The 9758-nt window shown below is 45.9% G+C and overlaps 2 protein-coding genes across 6 annotated transcripts in view; both read right to left on the bottom strand.

Moving 5' to 3' along the window:
• LOC108247550 (phosphodiesterase 4D interacting protein) overlaps positions 1-3356 on the bottom strand; it is a 51173-nt gene extending 47817 nt beyond the window's left edge. Inside the window, exon 1 of the mRNA XM_025010478.2 lies at positions 3141-3356. The gene's annotated coding sequence lies outside the window, so the exon portion shown is untranslated. The remainder of the gene's footprint in view (positions 1-3140) is intronic.
• LOC108247555 (zinc finger protein 2 homolog) overlaps positions 1-9758 on the bottom strand; it is a 461981-nt gene that overhangs the window by 240521 nt on the left and 211702 nt on the right. The window lies entirely within an intron of this gene.

Genomic DNA, 9758 nt, shown 5'->3' with positions numbered 1-9758 from the left:
CCGGCTACGAGCCGAGGGGCTGAGGAGCCGGACAGCGGTTTGACGTGGCAGACGGAGCAGACGGAGCAGACGGAGCAGACGGAGCAGGCAGAGCAGGCGAGGTAAACAGCAGCTGGGAGCAAAGGTACAGAGGGAGCTCGGCTCAGCATGAAAGGCTGATGTGTTTCAGCACGCTCCCACACACAAACCACACCAATGGCTTTCCTCTGCTGCCGTCAGCTCACTGTGCTCGTTTTAAAGGCAGGGTGGAGCCCCCACACCTGCCCCCACCCCCCGGCAGGTGTGTGAGTGGCATGTCTGAACAGGTAAAACCAGGAACACAAAACACTCTGTGATTTTTCCTGCAGGAAACACACACAGATGACAAATATAAAGTTCTCATATATGGTTCTGTTGGCTGTTATCGGTGTTCTGAGCAGAAGTTCTGATTGAACCCAAACCCACGGGCAGAAACACCGAGGCGGGCGGATGGAGCTCAGGACCAGAAGACAAACAGTCCGGATCAACGTTCATGGAAATAATTCCTCCTCTGGTGCTTCTCCAAACAGGAAGGTGTGGTCTGCTGCAGCATGAATTCACCTGAGAAACGGGGCTGAAAAGATTCACAGAAAACAAAACAAAAAATCTTTAAAGCAAAGTCTTTGATTCTTTGTCTGAAGCACATGAGTCACTGCGCTTCACAAGAACCATGAATAAAACTGAGAGACAAGAAGGAACTGGTCTGAGCGATCGCCTCGCTTTTAGTTTGGGTTTCTACGATGCACTGAGAGAAAAAAACGTCACATCACCTCTACCTGATACTCCACTACACGTAGCTCTATGTCCAGCAGCACTGGGTGGATTTCAGGTCTGCAGAGGCAAAAAACTGCAAGAAGTCACAATATATCCCGGTGTTATCTGAGAGTAATCTGCTGCCATGAAGCACACATGAGCACCTTACAGGAAATCAGTCTGCACACAAGAAAACAAAACTTTTATTTTGAAGCCGAGTGGGTCTTTCAGAGTCTCCACTGGCAGCTAAAGAAGAGCGTCCCATCAGGCTGCAGAGAGGACATATTAACCTGCTGCTTTAAAACATATTAAAACATCTGATGGAAACACTGGGAGCTACATCCAACTAAACGGTGGATGATATCAGCTGCAACACAATGAGCAGAAGAAAACGATGCAAGGAAGATAAAAGAATAAGACAACCTGCAGCAGAGGGACGTTTAATAAAAGACATTCCAGATTCAGGACTCTGTGTTCAGAGCCCGCCGGTAAAATGTCAGGAATGTCCTTTCTGTCTGTCGATGAGGGCACCGATATCCTCACATACCTGCTGCCTGCCTCACAGTCCTCACAATCTGCAGATCTGAGGACAGCTGAAGACAGCTGAGACAGCTGGGAGGAAGACAGCTGAAAGGAAGACAGCTGAAGACAGCTGGGAGGAAGACAGCTAAGACGAAGACAGCTGAAGACAGCTGGGAGGAAGACAGCTGAGACAGCTGAGAGAAAGACAGCTGAGAGAAAGACAGCTGAAAGGAAGACAGCTGAGACGAAGACAGCTGAAGACAGCTGGGAGGAAGACAGCTGAAGACAGTTGAGACAAAGACAGCTGAGAGGAAGACAGCTGAGAGGAAAACAGCTGAGACAGCTGAGAGAAAGACAGCTGAGACGAAGACAGCTGAAGACAGTTGAGACAAAGACAGCTGAGAGGAAGACAGATGAGACAGCTGGGAGGAAGACAAAGACGAAGACAGCTAAGATGTAGACAGCTGAAGACAGCTGGGAGGAAGACAGCTGAGAGGAAGACAGAGACGAAGACAGCGGTGGAAACAACAAACTGTCCCGGTTGGATCTGTCAGATGGACAGGCTGTGAGGGTTAGAGAGAAATCTCTAAACAGAAAAAATAAACTTTTTGTTAATTTTCTTGTTTGTTTGCTTTTATTTTGGTTCTTTTTCTTGTTGAAGACTTTAAAACCAACCAGGGGAACTTCTGATGGTTGGTTTGTCACCAGGGAGGCCTCAAGCTTCCCTCTGCATCTGAACAGAACCTGACGGGTTCTGTTGGACCACGTGCTCTTCATGACTGAGCTGCAGGTGTTTGCACTCAATCTGACTGCAGTCGGCTGCATTTATTATTAATAACCCCCCCCCATGGCTCACATTACCAAACAGCCCTTCTGCTAATAATCCATAACTCCCCCAGGAGAATTTCAGCTCTGCCTTCAGTTTCAGAGTCCTGGAGTTAATCTTAAAGCTGAAAGCTGTTTTCTTTTAGTTATACAGAAGAAAAATCTGATCAAATCTGTCTGAACTTTCCAAACGGTAAATACTTTAAACCGGTTCTGTTCCTGTTCCACACAAGAGCAGCTCTCAGAGGAGTCAGAGCATCCAGGCTGGCTGGTGCTGAGCAAAGGTCAAAGGTCAACAGAATCAGAGCTGATCCTAGAGCTGCTGCTTCAACTTGAACCTGTCCATCTGGGTTCTTAGAAAAACCCTTCAAACTGAGACCAAGAGGTTCCACCAAATGAGCCGAGTCCTTTTTCTGTTTGGATCTGATTATCTGACAGGAACCTGCAGTCAGGAGATCATAAATCACCTTAAATGAGTCAAAATTACTGCAAAAATACACAACCACGCACTAAAGTTTAATAAAGAAGCCAAAACTGAGTTAATACAGCTGAAAGTAGCTTAATGCTAACAGTAACAAAATGCTAGCCAAGGTAGCTAAGAAAGCTAAAAGGAGAAAAAGGTAAAAGTGCTGAAGGGCTAGCTGAAGCAACCACAGGCAGCTAAAGCTAACAGTGGCTAAGAAGCCAAATCCAGAACCAGCAGCTGAAACAGAACTTCAGGAGAACAAAGTTTCTGAAACAGATTTTAATTTAAATAAAGTTAAAAAGCAGAAAAGTTCCAGCAGCCATCTGCTGAGTCAGCTGAAATATCAGCAGGAAGCCTGCAGCATGGAGCCAGAACCGAACCGAACCCGACCGGGACAGAACCGGACCAGGACAGAACCATCAGACTGCTTATCACCACAGGCCGACAGAACAAACTGGACCCGGTTTATTTACGAACTGTTCCTTTTAAATACGCCTCTGGTGACGTCACGACGCAACGCAAACAGCACGAGCTGTATCCGATGGAGCCCAATTACCTCAGTTCTGCCGGCCCGGGTCCAGGTCCAGGTCCAGGTCCGGGTCCAGGTCCAGGTCCGGGTCCAGGTCCAGGTCCAGGTCCAGGTCCAGGTCCAGGTCCGGGTCCAGGTCCAGGTCCAGGTCCATCCCCTGCTGGGTGTACAGACAGAGATGCTGCTGCTCGGAACCAGCGCCGGTGTTCGCTGCTCTGATTGGTCGGCTGCAGACAGAGAGCTCCCTCCTCCTCCTCCTACTGATCCTCCTCCTACTCTTCCTCTCAGCCGCCCTTCCATCCAAACATCAAAGGAAAAAAAGGCTCGTGACGCTTCCGTTTTGGCGTTAAACCACGTGACAATCCCAGAAATAAAACATGCAAAAAAAAAGATGATGCGAAACCAGCTCCTTAAAGGGAGAGTCCGCTCATTATAAAGCGGGGTATGTGGAGAGGTCAGTATCTTACCTGTTGTAGATATTTTGTTAGTGAACCAGAGGATGAAACTCACTGGATGAGATTAGTCAACTCGATTCAAGATGGCCGCCACAGCTATTCAAGACTACAAACCCAAAGATGCCTATAAATCAGTGAGTTTTACAGATGCTGGACTAAAACATGGAGTGGTAGTAGCTGAGAGTCATCCCAACACTTACTCTAAGTGCTAACTGACTGAAACAAACCGTATGTCTTTTTGTAAAATATCTCTTGAGCCACCGGATGGATTTTACTGGAACTTTCAGGAAGTAATCCCAAGACAAGGTCCTCAGGTCCTCTGGTCCTCTGGTCCTCTGGGCATCCGGTCCTCTGGTCCTCGAGTCCTCGGGTCCTCTGGTCCTCAGGTCCTCAGGCAGGTACTCAGGCAGGTACTCAGGCAGGTCCTCTGGTCCTCTGGTCCTCTGGTCCTCTGGTCCTCAGGTCCTCAGGTCCTCAGGTCCTCAGGTCCTCTGGGCATCCGGTCTTCTGGTCCTCGAGTCCTCGGATGCTCGGGGACTCGGGTCCTCGGGTCCTCAGGTCCTCAGGCAGGTCCTCTGGTCCTCTGGTCCTCGGGTCCTCGGGTCCTTTGATCCTCAGGTCCTCAGGTCCTCAGGTCCTCAGGTCCTCTGAGCATCCGGTCTTCTGGTCCTCGAGTCCTCGGGTGCTCAGGTACTCGGGTCCTCGGGTCCTCTGGTCCTCGGGTGCTCGGGTCCTCGGGTCCTCGGGTCCTCCGGTCTTCAGGCAGGTCCTCTGGTCCTCGGGTCCTCAGGTCTTCTGGTCCTCAGGTCCTCTGGTCCGGGAGTCCTCAGGTCCTCAGGTGGGCTTCAGGTCTCAGCAGGACTTCATGAAGCCCTCTCAGAGTGACGACGAGTCCAAAGAAAAGCAGAATTCCTCAGAATCAGATCTGCAGAACCGAGACAGGACTTGGACTGGGTTTAATGAAAAGTCGCTCATCACGCTGTGTTGCTGCGGTTCTGCTTTGAATCAGACAGAACTTCGTGGAAACATGAAGTCACAGCGGGTCAGGACAGAGCAGGAGCTGACAGACGGATGTTCTGTTCCTGTGCAGCACAGCTAGAACCAAACCCAGACCCAGGAAAGAATCTGGAGAACAATCAGGGTTTCTACTCCAAACTGACATTTTTACATTTTCTGTTGAACTGGGAGGAGTTTCAGATTAAAGTCATTAAAGATCAGAGGCTTGTTTTTGGTCGTCATTAATCAAACCAAAAGTCTCCTACGTTCTGCAGAATCCTTCATGAACGCTGTTCTCCAGCTCAGCCCAGTCAGAGACCAGCTGTAGAATAAATCCTGTCAATGATGAGTTTATTTGCAAAGTAAACACAAAGTGTCTCTTTTGTGTCTCAGTTTATTCTATTTCAATGTCTCCAATCAGTCACAGTTTGGTTTCAAGCCTCTCAAAGATTCTTTTTTTAAAAAACAATATGCTTTTAGGTTGTGTCCAACAGACCACTGTGAGCCGCAGGAGGTCCTGATATGATTTAAATCAGCAGAACTAATGAAGTAAATGTTTCTGTGAGGTAAACGACAGATTAAATCTGTCCACTCTCATTTGTGACACAATAATCTTCCCCAGCTTGTTGTGCAAGGCCTTCCTCCTGAGCTCGGGTCCAGGAGTGAAGGAAGAGATTTACTGGAAGTGAGAAAACAAAGCTTTGCTTCTCCGCGGCGTTGCAGCAGCTGTTTCCCTCCAACTAATCAGGTATTAGTTTAACAGCTTTTGTTAAATAAGAACAATACAAACATTTCCTCTCGGCGTGGAGCCCATCAGCCTCCTGCCACTTCCACTAAATGGATAATTGAGAAAAAAATAAACTGTGGGGTCCATTCAGTGCAGGCCAACTGGATCTGTGTGTGTGTGTGTGTGTGTGAATTAGAGGGGACTGAGCGCGCTCAGCCACCAGCGGGGGAAAATTGAAGACAGATTTTCCACAGCAGGCGAAGCTCCAAATTGCTCGTTTTGGACGTAGAATTTGCTCTGGCACGAGATGTGACACTGATATTCATTTTACGCACACGCACACACACACCCACACCCTCACACACACACACCAGCCGAACCGAAACTATTAGAGAAAACTCAAACTGCCTTCAAAGGAGAAAAAAGAAACTTTCTTCCTCGCCTCGAGTTTAAACTCTGACTGGAACTGAATCCTTTTTACTGAAACACACATTTCCAGCCTTTATTCAGACGTGTACACGCACATGCACGGCCCGCTGATGCGATCTGGGCCCTTGGTGTTGCGTTTCTCTGAATAATCAGCTCCAACCGCGGGCCCCCATCAGAGAAACCGACTGACTGAGCAGATTTAGTCCTGTTTCGCTCATTCATCCCTTCATCACTTCATCACAGCTCCTCAGAACAACAAGATCAGCTGAGAAAGGACTGAACGTATCCTCCATCTGTACAGGATTTCTTTGTGCTCCTGTTAAAGAGTTCTTTCTGCAAACTCTGGATTTAAACAGGTTAAAAAACATAAGTCTGATTGACTGATTGATTAATTGATTGGTTGATTGATCATCATGAGAACAAAGTACCCAGATTTCTGTGAAACCATCAAAGTAAAAGCCTGTATAAAAACATGTAAAACATGTAAAAGCAGCAGCTTTAACATGATTAAAATCTATAAAAAGGGAACAGAAAAAGGCTGCTCCACTTTTAGTTTTAATGATTTTCTGATCTTTATGAAGTTTTTAAGCCTTTTACAGTGAATATGTGCAGCTGTAATGTCTGGCAGCGTTCACCAGAGGGCGTCAGACTTCTGACAATGTGATGAAGATCCAGTTTGAGGAACCAGCAGAACCCAAACACTTGGTTCTGAACCTGAGTCCCACAGCGATCAGCAGCTGGCAGGTCTGATAACAGCCTCTCAGCAGGCTCTGCTTGTTATCTCCCTGCCTGATAATCCTGTTTTTAAAAGGTTTACTGCTTTCTTTCTGTCATTAAAGACATTTAAAAGCAGGCAAAGAGGAGTTTAAATCCCCACCAGGCAGTTCAGTCGACTCATCTGAACCCCCTGCAGATCAGGAAATGTCTGAACTCCTGAGATGTCCCACATATTTCCCAGGTCGTATATGATTCAGCTCCAAGAGGCCGAACTTCCTGTAAAACATCAACAGAACGGTTTATTCGCCTCGAGGGAGTCCAATGATTATAAACTGAGCTCACATCCCGTCAGTCGTTAGAAAAGTTCTTCTGGTTGCTTCAAACTGAGAGCTCTAAAAACAACGAAACACGTTAAACTGTTCAGTCAAACCACGAGAATTTACAGCTCATCTCTGCAAAAACTACATGCAGTTCAGTCCATTAAAACCTTGCTTCAACTACAGTCCTTAAAGGAATGCTTGTCGTCCGCCACCTTTCACACCAGTTTTAAATAGAGATCCCAGCAGAAACACACAGACAAACAGCTTGATTAAAATATCAGCTAAAAGCAGCAAAAAGGTTTGCTGAAAGTAGCAGAGCTGAAGCAGATTACAGAGAGAGTTTCTGATGAAACTGAAGAGGTCTTTGTGTCTCTGAGAGGGATTTTATTTTAAATTAAAGTCTCCTGAATGAGCTGTATGTTTTCATAGAGTAAATCTGCTGAAATAAAAACAGGGAACCTGAATGCTGAGTCAGCGTTCATGTTAGATAAAGAAGCTGTTTTCTGAGTTCCTGAAGGAAGAGAGCAAACTTCAGTCTGAAGGTAGTTTCTGCAGCGTTGGATCTGTGTTTGTGAGAAGTGAAGAATAACAGTCAGCTCCAACCACACGCTGCTAACAGCTGTGCAGCGTTTCTCTGGCAGGTCCAAAGCTGCTCATTAATGAGGTATTTGCGATCATGTGGCACCGACGGCGGGACGGAGAGATGTGTGCAGGCCCGGAGGAAGAAAGGTTTTAAAGAACCGTTCCCGCTCTCATGCACAGACTCCCCGCCCCGCCCTCGCTCTTACTGTCTCCTCTGTAATGAGCTCCAGATGTGCTGCTGAGGACGGAGAGGGGGACGAGGAGAGACGCTGTCCGAGGGGACGCTGTCAGCCCTGATGGAGTGGCTGGCCGGGGCCCCGGGGGGGCCACACAAGGGGGTGGGTCAAAAAGATCTCCACATCTGGAATCACTTCAGGTCAGCCCGGGCCCTGGCCCTGAAAGGTGAGACCCGGAGCCTGGCAGGGGGGAGGCGGGGGCGTGGAGGCGCTCTGACACTGGACATACCACAGCCAGGGGTCAAAGGTCACAACAAACAGAAAGATTTCCCTTTTTTTAATTCAGGAAAAACCTCCTGGTGCTGACCTCAACCACAAAAGTTACAACAAAAGAAACTGATTTAAACAAAACATCTTTTAAGACAGAAAAACCAGAAACATGCTGCTGCAAATGGAACTGCTTTCAAAAAGGTCAAATAAACTGTCAAAAACATGACTTTAAATGCATCCTTCATCTCCAACACAAAACTGCAGAGAAAAATACTAAAAGTCTCAAATAAAACATCTAACAGCAGCTTTAAAAAGGTGAAACAACAGAAATATTCCTTTTTTTAAAGTCAGGAAAACAATCTGGTCCTTCTATCTAGATGAGTCTGTTTGTAAAAGGCAGCAATAAATCTGCTCAAATAAAACCGCCCAAACTGCTTTCAAAGAGCTGAAAAACCTCAGAAATATGACTTTTTAAACGCACAATTTAAACCAAGAAAAAAAACTAATGAGCCTCCTGTTTCTGACCACAAACCCAGAAAGCTGCATTTTACCTAAAGATGATCCTAAAATTCAGCTGCTTTAAAACTGCAGAAACTCTGTTTTTATAAGGCAGGAAAAAACATTCCTGAAAACTGTAATGTTTTGAGTTGTAAACAGATCAAACCGCTTTAAAGCAGCTGAGGAGGAAACAGAAACAGATTGTTTTAAATTTGCTGACTGATGAACCTGTTTCTTTCATCTCAAACCCAAAACTTGAAATAATAAAAAAGCCAAGAACCCTCTGCGCTTAGGAGGCGAATCTGCACAAAAACAACAGATTTAACTTCCTTCAAAGAGCCAAAAAACAAACAGAAAACATCCCTTTTAATGCGTAATTAAAGTCAGAAAGACTGGACTAATGAGCTTTCTCTCAGAAGAACTAGACTTTAATTCCTGCGATCATAAAACAGATGAGACAAACGGCACAGATTCTGCTCAGTTTAAGGCTTTCAGTGAAACAAAAAGCTCTGAAAGCAGCGTTTGGGTTTAGATTTTTACTCGGTTTTAATTAAACCACCTGATCAGCTGCAGGATTTGGGCCTCTCGAAGCCCGGTGGGCCTTGTTTGTCGTCGCTGACGGTTCTGAGGAACCGCGGAGGAGAAACACCTTTTATCACAAACCCGAAGGGTTAAATGAGGCCCGGGGGGGTCGTCTGTGTGAAAGAGAGGATTTCCCTGCTTGTAAATCTTCTGTTTTTAAGATGAAAGCTTCAGGTTTTAGTAATCAGGGGAAAAAACAGAAAAAAAGTGAGTTTGAGGTTTGTGTGAAGGAGAATCTGTTCTCTGGTTGTAAATCTCTCTTTATGGGCCGTGCACGAGCTGCAGGATCAGTTTGCTTTCCAAATGGTCCCAACTATAAACTTTAACTTTTTTTTTTTAGGCATGATTTAAGCTGAAATCACATTCTTGCTGCAGGGTAAAAAAAAGCTTCAGGCAGGGATTCTTTCAGGACAAAACTGAAGGTTTTCTTTAAAAAAAATATTGGAAAAGAATCTGGTTTTTAGCGTTTTGTTGCTTGAAACACATTTTTATTCAAATATAAGAGTCTGATACAAATAATCAACATTATAGGAAATGATTTAATGGTTTTGGAATCAGAAATACATTAACTTCTCCTCTATACTGGACTATATAAGATGGAAACCAAAGCGTCTGTTCCTCAGTGGTATAACATGAAGAAAAACAAGAAGGGAGTAAATGTCAGGGAGTCTCTGCTGGGCTGGTTTCTGGTGGAGTTCATCCAACTTTTGGTCTGTTGGTGCAGAACTTCATCCACACCGTTAACAGAAAATAAAGAAGGGGGGGCGTCTCAGTCAGAGTCTCCGTCCCTGATTGGACGATCGCTTCAGTCACAAAAATAAAAACTACAGATATTCAGCAACAGCATCCAGTCTGGATGTCTCAGTCTGAGTTCAGAGATGATCAGGAGGAAA

Source organism: Kryptolebias marmoratus, linkage group LG18, assembly GCF_001649575.2.
Source record: "Kryptolebias marmoratus isolate JLee-2015 linkage group LG18, ASM164957v2, whole genome shotgun sequence".
Lineage (NCBI taxonomy): Eukaryota > Metazoa > Chordata > Actinopteri > Cyprinodontiformes > Rivulidae > Kryptolebias > Kryptolebias marmoratus.
The sequence above is the reverse complement of the archived record's forward strand: the minus strand, read 5'-3'. Positions and strand labels throughout refer to the sequence as shown.